At 38.8% G+C, this 27,104-nt stretch overlaps 1 protein-coding gene across 1 annotated transcript in view; it reads left to right on the top strand.

Annotated features, from left to right (window-relative positions):
- The window catches only part of PREX2 (phosphatidylinositol-3,4,5-trisphosphate-dependent Rac exchange factor 2), a gene marked incomplete at its 3' end in the record, with an annotated part of 93,705 nt that overhangs the window by 208 nt on the left and 66,393 nt on the right, over positions 1-27,104 (top strand). The window lies entirely within an intron of this gene.

A 27,104-nucleotide genomic window follows, 5' to 3' on the forward strand; every position in this document is an offset into this window, starting at 1 on the left:
GGGGGGGGTGCTCACAGCCGGGATGGGGTTTGGCGCCCCGAGTTGTGTGGGGCGGCCGCTTTTGGCTGAAAGGGAGGGAAAGTAACAGGTTTTGAAATGGCTGGGGAGGGGGCGTGTGTGTGTGGCCCCTCGCCCTCCCCAGCCGCCTTCCTCGGAGAGCCTGTACTGGTGATCTCACTTCAGCACGGATGATTTCACTTCGGGCACGGAGGTTAAAGGGGATGATGCGTTTAGGTTCAGGTCTGCCTTGGGTGTGGAGGTTTGTATGGGACGCCGCAGTTCATTACTTGCCGTAGTCCTTGAAACACAGCGGTGCAGGGGGGTGAGGAGGAGGGCGAGGGGTGCTGGCGTGCAGCAGCTGCTTGGCATTAAAGCCACATGTGGCATTCACTCCTGTCTTGTGATACAGGGTCAGCTGGGAAGGTAGCATGGGCTGGTGAGAGCTGTGTTGCAGTAGTTTCAGCTTCCTTCTGCATCTGAATAGTACTGTTGATAAGTTGATTTGTGCCAGCAATACCCTAATGAGAAAGGCAGGAGTTTCTACTTTCTCACAAAGTCAGAGTGACAATTACTACAGAACAGATGCAGGCAGTGTTTCACTTCACCATGGTCTCGGTAGCATCACTTTAGGACCCTGTTGAGATAAGTATGTCCAAATCAGCTGCTTAAGTTCGGAGAAGACTTCACAGTAGCCCCCACATACTTTTCTCTCCTCCCCTGTCCCATTGAGGAGGGGAAATCCTTCGAACTGCAAACTTCCTGCTTTGCTGCCTTGAGATTTGTGAACTTTCTGCTTACTATCATGAAAGAGGAAATTCTCAACTTGGCTGTGACAGGGAGAATAAAAGCGCAGACTCTGGAGTGTAATAAGATCTGCAGAGTAGCTTATTTTCTCCATATGTTTATCCCCAGCAGAACCATGAAAACTGGTAAATGGTCCAATGTGTTTTCTATTTTTTTAAAGAAAATTTAGCATGTATATTTGAGGAAGTGGCTGTGTGATTGTGTTTTACATATTTCCATTTAACAATCAGATTTTACCTATTATAAAAAATATCTGTCCTAAGGGAATCTTCTTCAATATTTTATCTTAAGCCCCAGATTTGGTATATGAGTTATAGGACATTCCAGCAAATTTAAATAATTTGTAGTATCTTTAATTTTGGGCTCTAAGACATGAGAGATGTTGGTGTTCAAACAGTAAGTGCTCAGCTTCTAAAGAGCAGATTCTGTATGTATTTCAAGTTTCATCCAGATATTGAGCTCAGTAATAAGTCTTCATGCAGTTTGGGTCAAGATGATATAAATCAGTCATATGGAGAAAGGGAGGAGGGCTAGAGTTAAATACCTGGTTCTACATCAAGTTTTTCATATTCATTAGTGGTTGTGAACAGAGTTCAAGTGACAGTTCAGAGATGTTAAGCCTTCACAGGGAAATGTCACGTGTTTTAATTGTACCTAAGCCTTGGTTTGAGAAAACAACTTCTGAGCTTTCCTTTGGCCTACGTACTAAGACTGCTGTTGAGAGCAGCTCTGTGTGGTGAGGGCTACTGGACAAGGCCCAATATGGAGACCGTCACATTTATTTTACATAAGCCATCAAAACCATCATTGTACTTGTTCCTGTGGTTAGTTCTTGATCTGGAGGCTAGACCTTCTCATTTAGGTGTCCTAGGCTTATGTTTCCATTTCTTTTTCTTAAAACTGTTATCAGTCCTAGGACCAGCTCTTATGAATTGCAAGCACTATCCCAGCTTTGTTTCACACGATCAGGTGATCTTGGGGCACACAGGCTGGGTTTCTTGTGGGAGGAAGTGAACTGGAAGGTTTTCTGTAGGAGCACATCCGGCTGCTAATGTGTGTGCAGTTCCTGGGACTAGACCAGAGCTAATGTGAAGTGACGCCTCCAACAGCAGTGTGGGGTCCCAGCACTGACTATTTCTCTGTCCAAACCCTATCCTGTTCTGTGGGACTTCCTGTTAAAGTAGAGGCAGCCCAAGGGGTTGAAGTTCCAATAAAAGTTAAGATTTAGGCTTCCAGGTCTCCTCAACACCCTCCGTGGAGCTCACTGTGGTAGAAGTCATGTTTCCTGTATGATTGAAAAGCTGAAACCATTTATAGTTTTTCTGGCAGTTTGCATGGAGTTCCTGCAGTTTTTGCTGAAGTTAATAGGAATAGTGTGTTCGCTTAGATAAATGAAAAAAACCCTGTGGTTTCAGGGTTAGAACCTATTTTTTCTGCAGGGTTACAGAATGTAATTTTTATGATGTGTATGGTTCATATGGGAAAGGACATTAGCACTTGTGTAGTAGTGCTGGGCAAGAGAGCCAGCTTCTCACCCATTTGGATGGCAATTTTCATTCTGTGTAGTTGCCTTGTTGAGGCAGTTGGATTAAGGAACAGAGAAGTTCAATCAGTTCTCTTAAATTGGTTGTTTTTGCTTAGAAAAGGGACAGTATATAAGTGGGATTTGTGTGGAAACATAATGTACATCATACCACACCTTACTCATTTTCCTGAGTACTTCATGACATCTTGCAAAGTGAATTGATAGCATCTACGACCCCTTTGGCTGAGGTAAAATTACGCTGTCACAGTGGGCAGTATGTAATGTAAACAGCTGTGGAAGTGAAGTGTAAGCCTGATTTATCTGAGTGGTGGGAGGAGGAGACCCCTGCTGCTGATGGAGAAATGTTGGGGAAATGGGGCTTTGCCTGGCACAGCTGGTGGCTGACTGGAGAATGGAGAGATTTAAGGAGGAAATGACTTTGCTGATGTGTGTTAACATGGGAAATGCTTTGCTGCTTTCCCTGCATGGGAAATGCGTCTGTTATGTTTCAGATTTATTTAGGTTTTTCAGTTTATATTGGAATTAAAGAGTGACTCACTGAGGACATATTCCTGATTGGTTATTTAAAGTATTTCTGCAGTTATCAATGTAGTGAGAAGCGGCTTGGTTTGCATATTCTGTAAAAACTCTACAAAGCTGTTAAGGGTCAAAGCAGAACATTTAATATACGTTTAATATATTCATTATTGTAGCCTGGTAGTCATTCCCACGTGAGTTCATTCATCTCTTCTTTTTGGCTTTACGCTGTGTATATACAGTATATTGTTAATCTGCACTCATCACAGATCAGGTCTGAGTGGAAAGGTCTGCTTGTATTAATGTTATTCTTTTGGATCTCCGGACTCTTCCAGTAATAAACTATAGTAGCTCACTATGTTGAGACATCAGTAATACTGAGCAATAACAGTTTTGAGCCCATCTACATGAGGTGTGTAAACGTACATGAGATGGATAAACTTAAGTCCCCTCGTACTCACAGCAATGTTGGACGGAGCAGGGATGTAAAGGAAATGATGAAGAAATAGCTACACTTTTCCTTCAAGCATTTTGTTGTAACACTTGGAGTGTCATTGAAATACCAGGGTTTTTGTTCATGTTAGCATTTAGCATTTCTTAAAATAAATTAATCTAGTGATGGAAGAATTTACCTAAGGCACTAAAATGTTTTGTGAAAACTTTATCTGTAAGTGGAGTTTATGATGGGCTACAATATGAGGTTTTGGTTACCAACTATTGGTACTTTACTGGCTAAATTAGCAACTGGGGTTTTTCTCCTGCTGAGTGATCTCTCTGGTGATCGTATCATCTTCCTATGGTGAAATCTTTGTTTTCCAAGGAGAGAAGACCTGTACTTGCAAGGATGGAGGTGAATCTTTTCACCAAAATGCACTTTCTGGAAGGAAAAAAAAGTAACAGTTGGTGATTATTTACTCAAAAATAAGTAACTGTTATCCAACTGTGTAACTGAATAATTAATATTGCCTTGAGTGTTCATGGTAAAGATGCTTTTTTTAGAAGATGTTGACTTTATCAATATGTACCTTATCTGTTTCACTCTTTACAGCAAATAACAAAGTGTGTATACTTAATGTGCTGTGTGTAAACATTTCCTATTTTGCTCTGTAAGCGTGATTAGCTAACTAGAGTAAAATGAAATAAACTTTTCCAAGATTCTTATTGGCCCACAATTTTATGCTGGGGAATATAGTTGACTTTTTAATGAATATTTAAAAAAATAAGTTGGGTTTTAAAAAGTTTGCCTAATGTTTTCATGTAAGGTTTCATTTACTGTATAAATCAGGATACTCATCTGAACCCTCAATGTACCAGTAGTACAGAGACCAGTAAAACGGTGGGTAGAAGTTGCTGAAAAATTAAAAAACATTTAATAATAAAGAGTTGCCAGTAAGTGGCTGGTTTAATTTGTCACCTTGTAACTTGGTATAAGGCTTAGTTTTTATGATTGTGCTTTTTACTGACTGGTTGTTCAGTAAAGGCAAATCAAGCCATGAAGAACTTTAGGATGCAGGTAAACTGCAGAGAAATAGACTAGGTACAATAGCAAGTAATTATAGATATAAATAAATGTATATGTGTTTTTTTGCGAAAGAAATTTTATTTTGCAATAGAAACTGGAAATGTAATAGATCTGCTACACTTGGTACTTCAGGGAATATCCATGGAAGTAGAGTTTATTTTTCTATGACAAGGATTGTTTTGCTGGTGCAGTTTCATGTTCTGACAAATTTGACGTTGATGGGAATAGAAGCAGATGTTAGCACTTGTGTAAGCCTTCCAAAACCCCATGGCCTCGGCTGGGGTGACTGGTTAGATCATGAAGCAGCTGGGGGAAAAAAAAAAGCTAGTTTATTTTGTACACTATAGCATGGCTTACAGAGTTTCTTCTGTCAATATATATATACGTTTCTGCCAGTTAACTCTCAAATCTCAGTTTAATTTCATTAGGTCCTACTGTACTATCTTCCTCACTCTCCTTTTCTTGCACTAAAGTGAAAAAAGAGTTCGTTTTCTTTAAAAGTGTTCCCTGTTAAGGGAAGCTGAATCCTTGCTTTTCAACGGGCATAAAGAGATTTTGTTCATAAGGTTTGTTACCCAGCCTCCTCAGTGACTGTGTGACTCCTCTGATCTGTATTTCCCTGCCACACTGAGCCTTTCCTTTCTCTTGGCTCAACAGGTATTTCTGTGGTTGTTGAGCAGAGTAATTAGTTGGACAACTGATTAGCAGTAATTGAGACTCCAGGTAAACTTTAGTCAAATTCATTGTTACCGACCCTGACCAGTGATAGAGGATTTGTGTCCTGGTTTGAAATTCCTCAAGTGGTTATGCTAGATGATGAAATTAAGTGTTGGGCCTTTCACAAAAGAACCATTTAAAAGTGATCTTTTATGGCTGTAGTTTGACACAACGAGAAGTGCATGTGTTGTTTTTGTGCGTATATGTATATACCATTGAATCCTAGAATATCTCATGTTGGAAGGGACCCATAGGGATCATCAAGTCCAACTCCCTAAATATGTTATATGTATGTCTCAGTTACAGTAATGATGAGTGACTTCATAATAGTTTGCATAATTGCATTTATATGTTATAAAAGGGATTTAAATGAATGGAAGGGAAGGGTTTTAGCTGTCTGCATTTTTTGATAAGGTTATGCGATTTCCTTTCTCTCCAGGAAAATAAAAACAACATTCTATGGCTACTTCATCATAAAAAGTCAAAAGGAAGTGCAAACACAATTACCATAGAAAGTCAATATCTTTTCCATTCACTTCCAATTTCTGCTGTTTTTAACTTGCTTAAGTGTTACAAAAAATGTGAATGTGGTATTCTATTCGTACTTGACTTTGCTTGGCTATATCAATAGCACCACCTGTGGCCTTTATCAGAGTGAGGGTAACTGCTTAAAAGCTGTTTATTTCTGTGTAACCCCCACCCCCAAGGTTGAATGCTTGCTTTATGGAGTGGATTAGGAAGAAAGATTATTCACATCTGTACTAGCTGAGCACAGGGTTCATGCAAGGTATGACAATGGCAAAAGGAGGGATTTTTCAGAAGAATTTTCAACCACATATCTTATCTTGTTTGGAAGTGCAGGGAATTATACTGCGCTGTACTCCAGACAAATGTTTCATACGTTTCAATGGATTTCCTCTTGGTGCTCTCAGATGTGCTTAGACTACATTGTGAAAAGCTGGTCTTTAAGAAGAAAGGTGGTTTGTTTAGCTACCCAGTGAAACATCTAAAGTATTGAAAGGAGAAATCTTTGTTTCATAGCATTTAAGAAACTTTTCTGTTCCCAGGACATATTGTAGACTAAGATGTATCATGTTGAAGACTGTGATATGCTTAGGGATGTTGTACAGCTTCTTGTTTTATATGTATTTATAAAGATAATCATATTTGCAGTGTTCCAGTTATTCCTTTGCTCTGCCTTATAGCTCAGTCCTAACTCTCCTGCCACATGTATTTCACAAGTCTGTAATGGGAGCTGCTAGTTTAGAAGAGACTACTAGGAGGGGACCATCAGTATGTCCAGACTTAAGTTACTCCATGCAGACTAGCGCTGTTGAGTAGTATGCTATTTGAAGTGATTTCAAATATTTATGGAGATACATTTTTCAACCACCTTCAGTAGTAATTTTTGTCACCATTTTAAAACACCAAGTGCTTTGAAACTATGCATTCCGAGTTTGGTTTGTATTTTTTTGGTGGGGTTAGCATGAAGAACAATTTTGTCAAAGATGGCGAAATCAAAGTTAGTAACAGTCTTACACTATAGGAGGAACTGAGAAGTTCTTCACATTGGAAACCAGAAGGAACTGTGTTTTGGCCAAAATAAACAAATCCAAACTGGCTATAGTTGACCTAAGATACTGGTGGGGGCAAACTGCCAGTCTGTAGGTGGCCATAACCATGTGTCTCTATGTAAAGTATATGCCCCTGTTTGGAAAGGAATTGGGGTAACTATGAGTGAAATATGGACTTGGATAAGATGATAATTTAGATGAATAATTATAATAATTTAGACCCTACCTTTTTATACAGTTATCTTGAATAATTTTGTATAATTGTGTGCTCATACACATTCTTTTCCAGGAATTTTGTTTAACTATTTTTGCTTTAATTCTGAAATACCTGTATATTAGTTCAGTTTTCTGTTTTGGACTGAGCAGGATTATCGCTGTCTTTGTTGAATAGATTGTGTGCATTGGTGTGGGACTCAGGACAGAGCTTAGGGAAAGGCTGCTCAGGAGGAATATAAAGACATGCAAGAATGGAGATAGCAAAGTCGAAGCTCAGCTGGCACTGAAATTGGGGTTGTGAAGGGCAGCAGAAAGGACTTCTGTAAGTACATTGGTAGCAAGAGGAAGGCTAAGGAAATGTGTGTCTGCTGCTTAGTGAGGCAGGGAGCCTTGTGAACAGGGGACATAAAAAAGTCTTAGGTACTCCATGCTTTTTCTCCTGGAGTTTTTTGGAGAAAACTCCTGATAAGGGTTTCCCTTAGGTCTCTCAAAGCTTGCTTGCAGATTTTGTAAGAATGTGTCATTGCCTACAGTAGAAGAAGGCACAGTAGCAAAGTACTTAAGGCAATTGGATATATGCAAGTCCAAGATCAGATGGGATGCATCTGAGGAGGCTGACTGATGTCAATGTGAGGCCTGTCTGTCATTGAATGGTCATGGTGATTGTGGGAAGTCTCCAATGACTGGGAAAACACAAATGTCAAACCTAACTTCAGGAAGGCTAGGGAAGAGGATCTGGCGAAGTGTGAGCTCTTCAGCCTTACCTCAGTCCTTGGGGAGGTGATACAGTGGATCATCTTCAAAACCATTTCCACTGGAAGCAGCCTTTGGAGTTTTATCAAGGGTGAGTCATGCTTGATCAACCTGATTACCTTCTGTGAGAAGATGACTGGTTCAGTGAACTTGGTGAGACCTATAGATATTATCTACCTTGATGTAACCAAAGTCTTTGGCGTGGTCTTGCATAGTATCCCTGCATACAGATCTCATCAATTTGGACTGGATAAATAGACAGTAAGGTGGGTGGGAAACTGATGGATCTGTTAGACACAAGGGACAGTTGTCACCAGTGCAAAGTAGAAGTGGTGATCATATATGAGCAGTGTCCCTCAAGAACTAATACTGTATCGTGTCTTCAGAAATGCTCTGGATGGTGAGATAGGAAGGCACACTTTGAGCAGTTGGAGGGATCTCAACAGGCCAGGGTACTGACAGTACTGATGGGAATCTCATGGAGATCAGTCAAGGCAAATGCAGAGTCCTGCGTGTGAGATAAAATAACCCTGTGCACCAGTACAGGCTGGGGGCTAGGAAACAGCTTTACAGAGAGAGCTCTGGGGGTGCTTGTGGACAAAAACTGGAACATGAGTCAGCATTACACCCTTGCAGTACGGAAAAATAATCAGCATCCTGGACTGTTTTAGCAAGAATGTCAACAGTAGGTCAAGGGAAGTTATTCTCTACCCTCTGTTCTACAGTTGTGAGACCTTTGTGACTTAAATTTTGGGCTCCCTAGTTCGAGAAATAAATTTATGTACTGGAGCAAGTCTAGTGGAGGGCTATGAGGAGAGACCTGGAGCATATTACTTGCAAGGAGAGACTGAGAGAGCAAGGTTTCTGTGACGTTATGAAGAGAGGCTCAGGGGGATTTTCACTACTGTCTACAGCTCCCTGATGGGTAGATATGGAAAAGATAAAGCTGCGTTCCTCTCAGAGATGGAAGAAGGAAAGGCAGTGGAAGATGGGAAATTCCAACTCAGTGTGAGGGGGAAAAAATGTTCTTTACCATGAGGATGGTCAAAAACTGGAATAGGTTCCCCAGAGGCTGTGGAGTGTCTGTGTTTGGTTCAAAGCTCAACTGGGCAAGACTGGGCAGCCTGTTCTTGTTGACACTGCTTTGCTTGAGCACTTGGGCTAGATGACCTCTGGAGGTCTTTTCCAACCCACATGACTCATCAATTTTGAAATTTATTGGTATGATGGACAAAAAAGACACTGTCTTGAAGTTTCAGCTCTTCAGGAGAGCAAATTTTTCAGGGTTGCATCTCTACTTTGTTTCCTTTTTCCTCTGAAATGGCAATGCAAATGGCCAGGCTGTACTGTTCAGCAAACAAGTATTCAAAAGCAAAGAGAAAACTCAGATAGACAGATTTTTATTTTTTTTTTCAACTGTATTATATTTGCTCAGGAAACAGATAACCTGACACTTCTGTAATACTTTCTGTTCAGAGATCTCTCAGGGCATTGCTGTCATTAGTAAATCAAATCTGTGTAGTCCTTCAAATGGGAAACGTAGAGGCAGATCTTGATTTTTGGGTCCCAGTGGAAGTTTGTGGCAGAGCCAGAAATATAATCTGATGTCTTGATTCCCAGTTCAGTACTCTTGACAGCAAAGCAGCCCTTTCCTTTTATGTATAATTGATGCTAGAAGAATGGCTGTCTACTTAAAATGTCTGAGAAAAAGCAGAGATAATTCTTAAAAGCCAGTTTCATTTTGTGCAAGTGTTATTGCTCCTGTGATTCTCTCATAGACTGTTCACAGCTGGATTTACCCTGTTGTAGGGCCAGCACTGAGATATTAAGGGTTGACATTTATTCTAGGTCCCATGAGACCTCCTGATTCTCCTTTTTGCTTTTGGCAGCCTGGCTACCAAATCATATGTCAGACCTCATGAGCTTTCAAGGTTGCAGAGCATGAGTTTAGTGGAGGGGAATGGGTAGGAGAAGCAGCTGGAACTGAAGAACAGTGGAAAGAACAGTAGGGTGGCTTGCTTTATTTCAGTGTCATTTATGTGATTCAGGCCCTCTGACAAATCCATAATATCTTTCTGAATGGGGCAGAATAAATAATCTACTCCTTGACCTTCCTAGGAAGGTTTTATATACATTCTCACTTCAAAATGAAATTTGACTCTAGATGCTGATACTTACACCTGAAGTTTAGATACATTATATGTATTGATGTGTTTGCTTTCTAAATACACTTTTGCCTATTATAACAGCTAGTGCAAATGGCCAGCATCAATTGACAGATGAATTTACATTAAATAAGTTTTTTAGAATTTGCCCTGTGAAATATACTGGCAATTTCTCAGGCTGTGTAAATGGAGTCATTTCTAGAGTGAGGGATGCATGTGTTCCTACATGTTGACTTCACAATCCCAACCTCCTTATGCCTAAATCAAACATGAAGTGACAGAGGAGTATCAGTGGAGACAGAGCACTCCTAGACAAGTCTCAGAAAATAACTTGTTGCCCTACCAGGTATCCATGTTAGTAACATGTTATAAGGGATCGCAACAGGAATGTGGGTAATGTATTGGAGAGTTGAGTTGCTTGAGGTGTGTGCATGGTGTCTTCTGCAATATTTAAAGACAAGATGTTAAGGGCTTCATCAGGGATATAAACCAATTTGAAGAGCATGGATTAGGCAAGAGCAGGTTGAATAGAAAAGGAGAAACAGGCTGCAAATATGGAGAAGATCTAGGCCAGGAAGAGTTATCCATGAGGCTTATGCAGTTAATCCTCATTGTAGCTGGTTTGGTATGAACCGAGCCATGAGAAATTCTCTGCACTTGTGACTTCAGCCTCTTGGTAGATAATAAGGATGTTTCTATTTGCATAGTAAAAAGAAATTGAGAAAATACAATTGGTAGTGACTGGGCAGAGCTTAAAGTTTGGCCAGGTCTGGCTGGCTGAGGGGCAATGACTGGTGTCGTACTCAGCAGTCTGAGAAACAAGTCTGAAGGTGACACTTGGAATCCATGTGTGTGGCTATGACCTCTGAGTCCCCAGCTGAAATGGCTGGGGCATATTTCGGGAACTGTAAGTCAGAAAGGCTAAACTACAAGAGAGTTTTCTCTCTTGGACTAGAATTGTGTTTGTACTTGTTGTGAATGTCCAGTTTTTTTGAAAAGCGTAATTTCTTTGCCTTACTAACTTCATGACGTTGTGCTTGCAGAAAGCCCACAAAGACCTGCATCCTGGTGCTTGTTTAGGAAGAATTTGGTAGCGATTGATGAAGGGCAAGTTTGGTAACCCGTTATCTGTACTGGAAAGACTACTTTGTAATAGGCACAGACTGGTGAAATAGATAAGATGCTTTGAGATGTGTCTAGTGGCAAACCCTAAATCATCTTTATTTGTGTCCGCACTGCCCCCCACCCCCAAAAGCATGACAGTTCAAAATGTGATGAATGTGTATCTAAAACAAGGCTGGTTTTATGTTATTACCCAGCTAAAAATTCCAGATTGTGAATTATGTTAAATACTGATTACTAGGTAACAGCGTGAAAGAGGAACAACCCCTGAAATAATTCACTAGTTTGTATTTTCTTTAAAAAAACATACCATGAGAGCCATCAGCTTCCCATTTTATGTTATAAGCTAGAAAGTACTAGATACAAGATAGAAGAATGGTGAGATTTCTCTTCCCTGGCCCTTTATACACTTTCAGGTTGTTCTCAGGCTCTTCTGTAAACTTAATTGGCTATGTTTTTACTTTTGACTGATATTTTGAAAAAAAAGTGGGCACTAAAAGCACAAAACTATAAAGCTGAAATGATGTACTGTGTAACAAAGTGATTGATCTCTGGGATGCTATAAATTTGTGTAACAAGCCTGGAAAAACACTTTATTTTATTGCTTAGTATGTGCTAAGTTACCTTACCCAAGGAATTTAAGCGTATGGTGTATCCAGATGCCTAGAAGAAATAGCGTACAACAGGATGCTTTGAGACAACATCCTCGGATTCTGCAGTGTGAGCGTGGTAAAGGGATTTTGCTTTAAGAGTCACAGGGGCATTTGAGACTTAAGTGGATGTGGAAGCAACTGAAGCTCTGCAGTGTATAAGCACCGACTTCATTAAAAAGATACCGAAGCCTTAAAAGGCTCTTTTAAAAGAGGAAAGGCAAAGTGACACATACCTGTAGAGCCAATATCTTATCAGTTGTAAAATGTTCATTGCTGAATGTTTCCTATTTATCCTTTAATTGTCTTTGGGGTGGAGTTATTTTGCAGAAGAAATATAAAGCAGGAAGACAGTAATTAGGTCCTGATGCATAGAATGCCTTTGTAAAAATGGCCACCCTAAAGTTATAATGATAGCTGCTTCTTTCCTTCCAGTGCTTGCTGATTTTTGTTCATGAAAGCTTATAAAATACCACTTAAAAAAGAACTTGGAGTATAAGATAAAGACCTAAAGTGAGAGGTGTTGGAAGGAACCTGTGAATTGCTGTGATAGATTTAATTAGTTATTTGAGTAATTTTTGTATTTATAATGGTGGTTAGAAGCATTACTTAAGGATGGTGTATTTCAGGCACCAGTGGTTTGGGGGCTGTCTGTACTGGAGATTGTGGACGTAGTAATCTCTGAGTTTGCCTACTTTATTTTTGTATGGTTTGTATTTTTTTGGCACCAGTAACTTCTGCATGTGTTTCCCACAAAATAATTCCTTTTGCTCATTTAAAATATCCTGCCTGAAAAATTCACTAAGTACTTGTGTCACTGTTTTTCTTGTTAGAAGTCCAAGTCTAATTATTCCTGTTATGAAACCCCTTTCAGACTCCTGATCATCTTTCAGACTCCTTTGGGTTGAATTCTGGTCTCACTGATCTTCACCATGGTTTTGTTCTTAATCTTTTGCACAACAGTTTTCAAAGGGTTAAAAAATACCCCCCCAAGTATGTGTAATAGATGCTTGAGGTACTGAATTATTTTCTTGTACCGAAGGATGTTAAAGAATTGTGCTTATCTTTCTTTTGCAAAGCATATTTTGCAACTTACCTAGGCCCTGCTTTCCTCTCTTCATTTACCTTTGAATATTGGAAGTGGTATTTTTAGAGCTTGAGGAAGATGCTTGAAGTATGAGTTGTAGCTGCTCTTTGCTCCTTCTCACCATTCTGTTTTGCAGTGTGAAACAGTGGATAGGGAAAAGGTGTGGAAAGAGGTCTCAGTGAAGGATAAAAGTAGTCAACAACGGGAATAAATAGGAAGAATGAGAGGTGTGAGATTACAGGAGAACTTCTGTGCTCTGGAAGTAAAATACTGGAAATGAAGGAAAAACCCGTGAACAAGGTAGAAAAGGAAGAAGGAATCACTACTAGTTCTTTTAAATGAAATTTTTAGAATGCAGGATTTGTGTTAACAGGACAAGCATCACTGGCATTTGCAGTGTTAAATTTGGTGGCACGCATGGTCCCAGGGGATAGCTGTTTTTGGATGATTGAAATGAGCGTGACTAGCTGTGAGGTAGGAATGCAGTTTTTTGGACATATTCAGATACAGTCATCTTTAGGAGTAAAAATATAATTACCTTTGCATTTGGTTCTTGTGTGCTGATTTTAGTTTATTTTGTGATAAAATCTGAATTTTTAATAATTATGAAAAGACAGTTGAGAATTTTGTAATACAAGAGAGCAAAACAGGAGTTGTTTTTAGCTGATCTCACATTTACCAGTAAGAGACCTCCAGGTTTTCAAGATGATGTGACTGATTTAACTTTTTGAAAGTGGCAAGTTGCAGATTGCCTCATAGTGTTGGAAATATTTTTTGACCAAGTTCAGATTGTTCTGTGGGTTAGAATTACAGAGGAGACCTCATAAAGAGATGGATCATACCTGCTGTTTTCTCTAAGTAGAAAGGTTTGTTTTCTAATAAGATGTTGATTCCATAGGTCAGAACAACACGTAACCACCATTAATATTAATATTGGAATTAATGAATGGATATTACAAAATTAATTGGGTGTGGTTACCACATTTAAATGTGTTGTAATATACCTGGAAGCATTCTTTATATGGGCAGGGGCAGAAAAGTGAAGAGTTGATAGCAATTACTTTTATTTTCGTTTACTTTAAGGTTGCTCCTCATTCATTTATCTCTTTGACACAGTGTGAGATCCTGTTTATTAAGAATAATGCCTGGAAGTTGGCAGTTATATTCTGTCTGAGTGTGTTAATTTCTTCCCATATTCTAGGAGGCTGTCCTCACAGGAAATAAAGGGACTTTTTCCCATGTTTAGTTATACTGAACTGTTACAATAGCCAGACTGGAGAGAAACAATAGGAAGGAAAGTTTCCTGTTTTCTGCAGATATCGAAGAGGTCTTTGACCCCAAGGAAGGTAAAGCTTTCTTCAGTCTGAGTGTGAGTGCACAAAGACCTGGTTTTCATTGGCGTATGATGTTGCTGTGATCCCTGTTGAAAAGGAATGGTTCACTCTCTTAAATGCTTTACTGTCCATTCTACCTGTCTTGATTACATTTCTGTATTTGCATTTAGAAATAGTAAATTACAGCAGGGAAAGCTTAAAGTTCCCTCTTTATAGTTGCTCAAATATATTGTGCTGTGGTTAAAACGCTTTTGGATAGGTGATGAAATAAAACTATATTAAATAATACCTACTCTGGGCCCTACTCTGATATCCTTAAAAGGGAAGCAGAAAATAATATGAATATAGTAGACTCAGATGCTTTTCATAATAATAAGGATTTGAACTGCAAAAAAGAATCGTGCTTTGTTTTTGTGGTTTTAGTCTACTGTACCAGGACAAAATTGGGGAAGGCTGGTAAATCAGTGTCTCGGCAAATACAATTATGAAATCTTTATGTGAATCTGAGGGTAAATTACACTGATACTCCTACAATAGAAGCTCTGGCTTTCCATATGTAGGACGAAGGATGTGACCCTCTGAAAAAAACCCACGCAAAACTCTTTTAAGTCAAGATTCAGCCAGATGAGTTCATAAGAGGTTGTTTGTATATAAATTTCATATATATATATATTAGTGAAGGTGATTGTCAGCCACGAATAAAGGTTATTCTAGTTGAACATAGACTGTAGAGTAGACAGGAGCTATAGTGCTGGTACAGTTAACTCATCATTTCAATCACTAGACCAAGTGAAGAAACTTGCGAAGTTAAAAACTGTTTTTTAAAAAAGTAGAATTCTATTTTACAGTTACAGTAGTTTATAATCTCCTGTACTATCAATTTTTAAGTCATTAAATTGACCAGTTACTACTCAGTTCTTAACTTAGATTTTGTAGTGCAGTTTTCAGTGTGCACAACCCAGTAAACATAGGTTTTCAAAGCTCGTTATTGATCGTTGTTAATATGCATTTACATATTACACATATTTGCACTGAAATATTTCCCATACTTACTTGCCAAGTATAATTTGGCTTTTGACTGCAGGAACTGTTAGATGTAAAACAGGATTTTGGCAAAATGTTATTTTGTGTCTGAACTGTTTGTGTGCTGTTGTCTGTCTTAATGCACCATGGCAATACAGGCTGTAATGGCTATTCCATTCTTTTTCCTGTTGTTTTGCACCACCAAACAGCTCTGGGCTAATTCAGTGCATCAGCCTCTGACTTTCTCATTTGTTTCTAAACCTTTTAATTTCACAGAGTAAACATTTTTCGTATGCTGGCTTGTGGTAATGGAATGGAGCATTCACTATAGTTATCCCACAGACTTCCAAAAGGAATTTACCAGTATATCACAGTAATTCTGGGTATTGACCCTTTATTCTCCCATTACTCAAATTTTATTTACTTATTTTTGTCTTGCAGGAGTCAATGTTGTTCTTGATAGATAACTGGAGACAGGTGCAACATTCAGTGGCAGTAGGACAGCTATAGCTTCACTGTGCGCTATGGATGGGAAGCAAATATTTGCATATTTAATATTCCTATTGTGATACGAAGTCTTGAACAGTGAAAGATTTGAGGGTTTTTTTTCTGGTTAATGAAAAATATAAATGAACTTCAGACTTGCCACATGCAACCAGATTTCTAACTCAGTTCACTTCTAAGGTTTTGAGATAAAATGAAACTCAGTTGGTGCAGAAGGAATAATATTTTTGGCCTCTAAAAAGCCTCTACTAATATAATAAACCCCAAGATCTTACAGAACTATTGTCTTTCTGAATTTTCACAGTTAGGAAAAGTGGCTACCACAGGTGCTATTAAATCTCGACCTTTTATGTCAGAGCTTTTCACATCACTTTATAAATTGGTTTCTACTTCAGTGGACTGTAATACACAGGTATATCTAGCCCACTGTTCCTAGTACATCTCTAATGCAAATTTACATGCATCCCAAAACATTATGTGAATTGCAAAGCCATGATGAGCTGTGACCAGACTTTGCATATGAGTATCATTGTTTATTGCATTTTAATTCTTATAGAAATATATTGCTGAAACAAATATTAATCCTTTCATTTTCTCCCTTTATTTTATGTCTGTTGTACATTATTTGCATATTTTCTTCTCTGGAAGCCTTAAAAAAAGTTTGGTCTGTGGACTTCAATAACATCTCACTGATATTTGAAATCAGATCCATATGTTATATCTGTGGCAAAAATAGATATTTTTTCTCGTTTTTATTAAAAGTGTACAATAAGATTGTTCAAAAAGCACTGTAGACCAATTGTAACATTCTGTTTGAGTTTGAGAGCTAAAGATAGTGCTTCAAAATATTTAAGGGCTGTAGCCAATCCTGGTAGGGATTTCACAAGGATTTTGATAACTCTTCACACCATTTATAAGAGAATACTCTTTAAGTGCTAGCTCCCTGTAAATGGGCGCATCCATAGCAAGGAGCAGCCTGTTGCTCCTGGCCCTTACACCTCCTGAATTTGTGTAGCTGTATGGGCACAGGCTGTGTCCAGGGTACAGAGAGGGAAACATCATCAGTCCATGTGAATCTGCCCTTTCTAGGGGATGATTAATATCCTGGTAAGAAAAAAAAAAGGGATTATTAATGTAAGTTATGGCATAGCCTGATGCTATGCCCAGGCTGCCAGTGACCATGCTACTCCCAGCTGTTCACAAAGGGTCAGGACTTGGGCAGGGCTCTTCATCTCAACCTCTGTGTGTACTTACACTTGATAATTTTCTTTTTTTTTTAATGCTTTTTTAATGACTGCTGTTCAGGACTTTGCCACCTGGCCTTGGGGAATTAGATACTGCTCTTCTTGCCTCACAGAGGCCCTGATTTTTTATTTAAAAAGACTACATCCAGTTTTTCTCTTAATGAGGAAGAGTGATTTCTGTGATAAGTACTTTGATAATGCAAGAATGAAAATATGTTTAGATTGCCTCTAATTTTCTGTAAACAAACCTTTGCACAATAAACTTCTAAATTTTCATACTTATTAATGTCCTGTTAATTGGAAATTACAGGAAAACAAACTTACCTTAGGTAATGGGGTGAGGTAGGGAACAGGCTGCTGATCCCAGCCTATCTAATATCAGTTTTATTTCCAGGCACTTTTTAGATAGCGGCAGACAATGCAATGCTATCCCAAACAATAGAAGAACTATGGTTGTGTCATCTGTGTATGCACAGATATGAACGGGAGTCTGTCCTAACCTGAGACATCTACTAGAGGTGCCTATTTTAGGAGTTGTTTATTTAGGTAGGTAGTAGGGGAGGAGAAATTGCCTCAAGGACTAAGAGCACCTTGGTTAGGACGCTGTCTCTTTTTTTCACTGTTACCATATGAAGTTAAATACCATTCCTAAATGGTGACCGATAGATTTTTCCTTTGCATAATCCGTTCTTCTTTATTGGTGTTACTTCAGCAGCCAAGATTTCCACCAAATTTATCTATAATTTTTCAGCTTTAGATTTCCCTTGAAAACTGTTCTTATGCTGTGAAGAATTCCTTTACTCATATTCAGTTTTTTACGTTCAGTCTTTTCTGTCTGTCCCTTATATAGATAAAAGATGACAGGTTTTATCACCTCTCTGGTAACGGCCAGAATGAATTAATTAAGTGACCATGAATAAAATATTTATGTTTCCAGAAGTGTACTTAGTGTGTGTATGTTTCTGAAGGCTTTTACAGGAGCTACTGTACATACTTCTAGCTCAAAAAAGCACTAAGAAGTTAACATTATCCTGAAACTCTAGTGTTGTAGTGGAAGGGCTTTGTTTTACTTTAAATAAATGTTTACTCTGAAAGTCCAAATTTACATTAGCCAAAAAGACTCTTAATGCGTATTGTAGATTGTGTGTTCTGATAATAGTGCTGGATAACACATAATGGGTAACGTTCTCAAAATGTCACAGTTATTCTGAGATTTGCATGTTATTTATGGTACGTTCAGGCTCTCATTGTTTGGCACAACTGGAACTCAAACCATGCTGTTCCTGTCAGCGGGGCCACATCTTGCTGCAGGTGGAAATCCTGACGACAGGCATCTGGAGTCGTTGCTGAATGAAATACAGGGAGGACCAGAGATGGAGGCTGATGGATGCTGAAGCAGCTGCTAGCCCTGACAATAACAAATTGCAAAAGAAGAGGCTTGAGTGTCTGGATTTTTAATTTCTTAGCTCAAGCATTTTAATAATTATGGGTAACTTTAAGTTCGGATGTATACCTATGGATATTGCAAGCTTTCTACGAGTCTCCTGGATTTGGTTAGGAAAATAGCGTGAAGGGTAAATTTAGCTGTCTCCTAGTGATACGTCTGAAATACTGAACCTCTGGCTACTCCTGTCTAAGGCAGGTTGGCCTGCCATAATGCCAGAAAACATGATGTGAAAAGCTGATCTGCTGTTGTGTTGAACGGGATCACTGGTGTGAGAGAGCACCCATTGATACTGCTGGGGGAAAGAGCAGCAGACTTTGGGAACTTTGCAGAGATAGCTGCTTTGGAAACAGATAAAGGAGAGGGCTCGTTAATTTGAAGGTACAGCAAAGAAAACATAGCAGTGGGATAAGAGAAAACACAGTGCTCCAGGTGTTAACAGTAGTTTAAGTATAAACTGGGGCCTTTCAGTGATATGCATGTGCTCTGTGTCAGCAAAAGGCAGGTAGATAGTGCTTTATTCATTTTAATTTAAAACAACCCCACTTATTTGATCTTACGATGTAGTATTTAGAAGTTTTTATGGTGAAAAGAAGCATTTAAAGTTTTTGTACTTTAATGATTTTATAGTATAGAGAAAATATGATGATGCTGACTTTGTACAGCACACTGACTGTAACTTCATTCTGCCTCTATTTAAGCACTCAGCACAAATGAAAAGCTTATCTTTATTGTTTTATGGCCAAGTCAGTGAAGCACACTACATTTGCTTTTAAGAAACAGATAAGATGCAAGAATAGAGTTTTGTGTGTGTTTGGTTGGGAACTGGCACCTTGGTATTTCATAGAACTTTATTAAACATGAGGGAGAGGGAGGCAAAGTGGAGTATATGGTGGAGTTATTTTCGTAATGTCGGCGAATTGGCTTTTACTGTTGTGTGCGAATCCAGTCGGTTCAACCAAGTGAAAAGCTTGGAAGTGCTCAGCAGAGGCTAATTAGAAGCCTCCACCGTAGCTGCCCACAGAATCTGTTTGGACTCGGTGTTCTTGGCACCCTGCACACCGCTGCACTGATTTCACTCTTCGTCTGTCATCTCTCTACAGCCGCTGAGTCTGTTCCAGTCCAGAGCCACTGGCCTGAGCAGGATTTTCCCAACAGTTACACCTCTGGTAGCTTGGACTCCTCTGGTGCCAAACCTTGAAGTTGTGTTGGGAAAGACTGTGTGCCTCTTCGCGCACTCGATGAGTGTGTCAATAAATGCAAGATCCGGGAGAAGGAGCATAAAAGCAGAAATCAGCAGAGTTACAAGCCGGGAGGGGATTATGGAAGTGTAAATGGCAAGCAAGGGACGACAGGCAGGAAAGCCAATAAATTGTAAGCAGAAATCAATACGTAAGAACACTTGAGTGTACTCTGCATAAAAAACTTGGGCTGAAATTCTGGGTTCCTAGTTCTTCGGTTTGTTCCCTGGCTATTTAGAAATAGTTTTGAAACCCTAGGAAAGTGCGACTTCTTGCTCTGGTAAACTCAGAGGATTACTTAATCTATTATTATTACCAGTTAGTCTACTGAAGCAGTAGAGATTTCTGCTCTGAATGTAAATGCTAATGACTTATGCAGAGGTGAGTATCAGTTTACATAGCAGAAAGTATGTTTTTCCACTTAAAGAAATGTACTAAAACAATTACTGGAGGTTAGCATACTTCACTGCTCATGGTGAGTGAGTTGGACAGAGAGGGCCAGAGCAAGTTCAGTTTTCTTTGCAGTGGCAGTGGCTGTTGAAGTTCTGTTAACCCCACTGCTCCTCCTCTTGCTCGTTTTCTTTGTCATCTTAGGAACAATTTTTTTCCATATCTACTTGATATTGTAGATAAAGATGTAACTTGTACAACAGTGTTATGATGTTGGGCACAACTAGGCCAGACCCTGCTCCCTCCTTTCAGTTAGCTGAAATACTAATCCTGACTCTGCTTCCTGCCATGACCATCTCTTTGCTTGACCAGCCTCATTTTTTTCTGAACTAAGGGATATCTGATTTTTTGAGACTTTGCTGTGCAACAAGGAATGGGAATGATCACAGTAGAGGTTTGTTGCTTTTACAGTGCATTCTCTGATAAGAAATGTTCCTCTGAAGACAACTTTGGGTCCTGTCTCTTGAATTTTGGCAAAACGCTTACACTTCATCTGCAGTTTTACTGCCTGATATATCTTTTACTATGGGGACAAAGACATGCCGTGTATGTTGGATGAAGAGAGGTGACAAGGGGAGATGCCTCTGGGGTTGTACTGGTCCTGTGCTTCGGAGAGGTTTCTTGCATGTGGTGGAGATCAGTAACCTTCCTTGCACTGGAAGACAGAAGCTTCCTTAACAGTTTGGAATTGATCTGTTGTGGTCTTTGAATGTTACTGCTGGTTACCCGTGAAGCACTAGAATATACTTTTTTAGTAAAGTATTTGAGCAAAGTAGAAGTGTTAATTAATGAAAAATGCAAAAGCCCAAGGATTTAGTAAGATTTACTATTTGAATGAAAACATATCTTTGCATACATATATAAAAAGAGCTTTTCTCCTGCAGTGGGAAAGCTTGGGTATTAGATCAAGAAGTTTCTGAAAATGTAAGTGATAAACTTGAATTGCGTGCTAGGAAGTTTAGTAAATTCCCATTTTAAATGAGAGGAAATAATATAGTATTCTATGGAAAATAGAGTTGTACTGTTTTAAGTATATATATTTAAAATTGTTTTGAGAAGTGTATTGAAGTTGTTCTAAGAAGTATTTGAACATAGTTAAAGACTTTAGAAAAGAGCTAAACAAATACACATTTGAAACAGACATTGTGTTTGTTCTTTGAAATTTTAATGGCCTATTCTCCAAGTCTGACTCAGCTCTTAAGTCAATTAAAGGAATTACTCGTCAGCAGCTGGTTCTTTATCCAGATTCAGCAATATTTTACATTTAAGTTTAGCTTGTTATGACTTTCTTGGTTAAGTAGAACATCTATCACTAATTTTGAAACAAATACGAAATTCCATTAGCCTAAATAGATTTTGTATTATTTTTATCTCCTGAAAACCCCCAGACTGTAGTACTTTAATCAAAAACACTTAGTAGTTCTTAGGAGTGAATAGAAAAATAGAGACTTTGCTGTTAGAGTGATTGTGTAGTAATAGAGTTTTTTTTGGTTTATTTGGTTTTTTTCTTTGTGATCAGTGTGTCCCGATACAAAAACAAAGCCAAACCTGTACAGGCAGCAGGGTGCAGAGTCTCTGGGGTCAGCAGTAACTTAGGAAAAGTATGCAGAGGGGTCAGAGATCAGTTTAGGGGCCTATTTATCACGGGAATGAGTCGGGAGTGCTACCTTGCCATTGGTTCACGAGTTGATGTAGAAACCAGGAGTGAAAGCCACGACATGGAAAGTGCAGCTGAGATCTCTCAAGCAAGCGCGTTGATGGCACCGAATGCCTTTCTGGGTCATGGTCGTTTCACCAGCAAAGGGTTGGTTCCCTGGTCCCCCCAGCAAAGGGAAGGGCGAAGGCCCCAGCCGGGGGGGGAGGAGGAGGGCATGTGGCTCATGCCGTTTCATTCACAAGCACAAGGATGGCAGAGGGCCCAGACTCTTCATAGAAGTCCCGCACAGCAGCTTTCAGTCTAAATTCATGCTACTGATTAGATGCAAAAGTTTCTTTTCATTCATAGCAGCCAATTCGTTCCAGCGAGCAGAGAAACATAACATAAAGCATAGAAAACACAGTCAGCGGTTGCCAATTTCTGGGCAGATTAAAACCTTTATTCTGTAGCCGAAGTATGCTTACCATGTAGATTTCCCTCATCATGACTTGTTTTCAAAGTTGAGCACAATAGCAGTGTGAGCTCTAGTAAGCATTTGGTATGCTTTGAAACTTTGCTGCCTAGCTAATTAATGTGATTTCAGTTTGGAGGATGGGCGGTGACGCTGTTGTTGTTTTTGTAAAGGAGAAAAACTTGTGGAGAATTTAGGATAAAACTGTAAGGATCGGTGTGACTGTAATCAGCTTTTTGTCAGCGTTTTTTTGAACCTTGAAAACTAGCCATTCTTGTTTTCGCATGTAACATCTCTAATTAGAACAGTATAATTTTTAATTTGTGTGTTGGTTGTTTTCCCCCCACCCCCAGTTATGTTAATGAATGAAAACTGTTAATTGGAAGATAAAACTTTCCAGAAAGGACAAAGAATTCTCTGGGTAGCTGAAAAAAATTGCAAAAAGCATTCCCACTTATTAGCTATTAATGCTCTAAAGATGAAAGTCTGAGTCTGTATGACTTAGAAAATGAATTTGCTTACCAACTCTTGAAATACATGGAGAAAACAATCTTCTCCTTTACTGTCATAGATTTGCTGAGTTTGAATGGGTCTGCAGAGCTAGAAATGTAAGCAAGTATTTAACCTGTTGTTACTCAGATGCTGGAGTCACAGTCACTTTCAAAATGCTGTGTTTTTCTAGTTTTGTGGCTTGTTTTGCATGATCATTGTGATATATGGTGAAGTTTTGTGTTAGTTTAGGTCTCAGTTGTTTTGTAGAATGAAATTAAAGCCACTATAGATTCATTTTTGTGTATGGAATGAGCCTGGACCATCCTACTGGCTGGTAGGGAAGAGGTCCTAAAACTCCTTCCAAACTGCACAGTCTGAAACATTCAAGTAGTTACACAGTTATGAGTTCAGTGTGTGAGAAAACATTAAATATTTCAAGGAACTCAAGATGATGATGACTCAGAATAAAAGATCTTAATGACCTAAATTCATAGGATGACCTAAGCACTGCCGTGCCCAATCGTTACTAGGTCTGAGCAGAATAAAAGGCGATTTGTTTATTATTGCCATCTGAGGACATTCTTCTTATCCTCTACTGCACTGAGCTGTCTGCAGCTTCTTATGATGGTTAAAAATGGAAATAAGTCTTCATAATTGAAATATTTGTGTAATTGTTTTCTTTAGCCCTTAAACATACTCAGCTGTGCTAAAGCACAACTGAGAGGTGGTTAAATTTTTTGCACCCAATAGAAAAGATACTCAGGGAAAAGGACTCAAGAAGTGTATGAGAACAAAACAGTGATTATGACAGTGCCCTGGATGATGGTGATGAGTCTAATATTTCTGCCTTATTTTTTGAGTGGTAAGAAGTGTTCTCATTGTTAGTGGGACCCAATTAAAAATAATTATGCTCTGGCATTTTCTTTGTTAATACAATTTTGGCTACAATGATTCTCCATTCTCTCCCTTGAAGTTTAGGATGTGAACTGAACAAGAGTTTTGGTTTTTTTTCAGATGTGATGCATTAAAGATGTCTCCAATATGTTAATATATTTGAGATGCAGTGCGTTATACCTCACATTCCACGAGTCTTGAATTGAAGGTCAGAGTGGAGCATCTCCCTTATGAGGAACAGCTGAGGGAGCTGGGTCTCTTTAGTTTGCAGAAGAGGAGACTGAGGGGAGACCTCATTCATGTTTATAAATATTTAAAGGGTGAGTGTCATGAGGATGGAGCCAGGCTCTTCTCGGTGACAAACAATGATAGGACAAGGGGTAACGGACACAGACTGGAACACAGGAGGTTCCACTTAAATTTGAGAAGAAACTTCTTCTCAGTGCGGGTGACAGAGGACTGGAACAGGCTGCCCAGAGAGGTTGTGGAGTCTCCTTCTCTGGAGACATTCAAAACCCGCCTGGACGCCTTCCTGTGCAACCTCATCTAGGTGTTCCTGCTCCGGCAGGGGGATTGGACTAGATGATCTTTTGAGGTCCCTTCCAATCCCTAACGTTCTGTGATTCTGTGATTTCAGCAACAATATATGTTGTCTTATGAAGCTCTGCATGTTAATAAAATTACTTGAGTTCTTTGTCTCTATGAAATCCAACAGGTAGTTGCAGGATTTCACCATTTTTTGCATGTTCAAGAAATTAGGCTCTGTAGACCCAGAATTGTTTGAGGATTTTTTCCATTGCTTCATTACACTTGGAAAATTATTTCTTCTGTTTCACTTCTGTATAGTTTGACAGGCATAAAGGTAAAGTAAAACAAAACAGATTCTGATGCAACATTTTTTTTTTCCTAGTGATGCTTCAGAAAGATCTAACTCATTCTTCCAGTGCTGTACAGATTATCTGGCTTCTTACCCATAGACTGGGTAACAAAATTGTCTATTTTGATTATTTGTAAAAATTATCAACCCCTGAAGTATTTATTTAGTGGAATTTTGATAAAGAGAATATATTGATTATTCTTGATGATGACATTGTATTTCTTATTTTACGAAAGGAATACTGTAATTCCCTAAACTTACTTTCATGTCTTCTGAATGATGCCTAGGGTTTTTTGAAGAGGGTCAAGAGAGTCTGAAGACTGTATCCCATCGAAGTTTAATGTGATTTAGAGATAAGATCCAATTACGTGGCTGCCATTTCTAGCATTTCAAACCAATGACTCTGATACAAAAGTCCTATGCTCTTGCAGTTGGTGTGATTAGAAGTGCATTCAATTCCTGATCTTCATGCTCTTTGCATGCACCAGTCTTCAGTGCTCTGAGGTGCAGGCTTCATTGGAACAGTATTTCTAGACAACCCAAGACTTTAATACCCTCAACTGTACTTTCATCTTACTCTGAAGCACTGTAAATACCTATGAAAATGGAGGAAAGGCTTCAATATGCTGACATTTTATTTTGCTTCTACAAGAATTTGTAAAAAAAAGAAAAGTGGGAAGTTACATTTCATATATTACACTTAGGTTAGAGTAAAAAATAATTAAATGGTAGAAATTTTAAGATGTGGTCATGATATGCAGATCCCCTCAGTTTATCCTGTGCAGTACAGTACAAGGATAGGATAGTCACAACCAAGTATTGCATTATCTGTGCTTTAGGTTGATTTTAAACAACAAAAACTCTGATATTTGTCATCATATTGTTACCAAACAAAGTTTGGCAGCAGTAGGGGTGCGTTCAGTGGGTTTATGTTGTTCTGCATCACTGTTTTTTCTGTCAGATGACAGTCTAGTCAGAGGGGTAAAAACTGGGAAAAGTTTTTTGAATCTTCGTATTCTGAGGATTTAAAGCGATGCACACAGGCAAAAGTATTTCCATAATGGAATAGTCTAATCAATCCTGTTAATTGAAAAAGAACTCAAACAAAAAAATGTATATTTTTATTTAAAGGATCAGTTCATGCGACAGTAAATGAAGGAAGTCCAAATTTATGTTTAAACTTAATAATCTTTGGAATTTGGTCCATAGGCAGGATATTAGCATTCATAAGTATTTATTTCCTGCTCTAATCTTTCTGTGACTTCTCTTACAGTTTTTTTTTGGCTGAAAGTGCTCTTAAATATATTGCTCAGTGGATAAATTACTACACACAGTTCCTTAAAATGAGTGATTAGCTTGCTGTGGTAGCCTGTTCCAGGCATATGCAGTGCATTTCTAACTCTGAAATTTCTGACTTATATGTATTTACTAATTAACAAATAACTGTAGATACTGTAAATTATGGTGATTTTAGGAAACAAGACATTTACATAGTAGATGTTGACAAAATGTTCTTTAACCAAATCTGCTGTTATAAATTCCCTTAGTTCTGAGTTGATAATAATAATTTATAATTTTTTTTTTCCTTTAGCTTGCAAGACAGTATGAAAATGATAGTTTAATAAAAGGAGAAGAAATTAAAAGTTCTCAGACTGTAATTATAAGCAAGAAACAGTAATATGCCTTCACCTCCTTCTCTTATTGTACCAGCCTTCCCACTTGCTACCAAAAGACATGGCAGGCAGCGGTCATAGCCCCTTCACAGAGATGCTGTGGCAGCACTGTCCTCCTGTGCCAGCCAGCGGGCTCTCCTCTAGAGGAGTCTATAGAGTCACAGAATCATTTTGTTGGAAAAGACCTTTAAGATATGTGAGATAATACCATATAGCAAAGATCATGTTATTAACTATGCAAGCTGGAGCACAGGAGGTTCAACCTGAACATAAGGAAAAGCTTTTTCACTGTGAGAGTGACAGAGCACTGGACCAGGCTGCCCAGAGAGGTTGTGGAGTCTCCTTCTCTGGAGACATTCAGAACCCACCTCGACGCCTTCCTGTGTGACCTGGTCTAGGTGATCCTGCTCTGGCAGGGTGGTTGGACTGGATGATCTTTTGAGGTCCCTTCCAACTCCTAATATTCTGTGATTCTGTGATTGGGACTAAGCTGGATCTATTAGTACTTGAGAATACATTAATAAATGGTGTAAAAAGTCTAAGATGTGTGCTGGCTTTGCTGCTCTTCAGAAAACCCAGAGCAGTGGCTGTTAGCTTCAGACTTTAAAGAGCATCTAGGGTAAACTAACCACCATTTTAGCCAGTTCTTTAATCCCTGTTGAAGGGATTGGGTTATATGGGTCAGAAATCTTACTTTTGTGAAGCAGATTGACTGAATTAATTCTCAAATACTGACCCTTTATAGGGCAGATGATACTGGTCATCATTTAACATTACTCTTAGAAGTAGTTTTATCTCAAGGCAATGAATATCTGCATTGTGTAGAGAAGGCAAATGGTGAATCTTCCTGCAAAGGCAGCTGTTTCCCACACGTTTTTACTTGGGGTGCTGTCTGTAGGGTGAATAGATCTATTTCATTTTTATTTACATTTTTAACTCACTTAAAGGAAGGAAACATCCTCACATCTCCGTTTAATTTGCTGTTGCAATAGATTATATTTTTCTGGAGACTTTGAATTGTTCATAGACAGAAAAGAGGCTTCAGCAGTAGTCTCAGAAATGCTTCTTAGAGGTACTGTCTCCAAAAAGGTGCATTTCACAGCATTATAGTTTTGAGATCAGGAATAGACAGAGAAAAATGGAAGCAA

This window comes from Mesitornis unicolor, unplaced genomic scaffold, assembly GCF_000695765.1.
Source record: "Mesitornis unicolor isolate BGI_N332 unplaced genomic scaffold, ASM69576v1 scaffold724, whole genome shotgun sequence".
Taxonomy (NCBI): Eukaryota; Metazoa; Chordata; class Aves; order Mesitornithiformes; family Mesitornithidae; genus Mesitornis; species Mesitornis unicolor.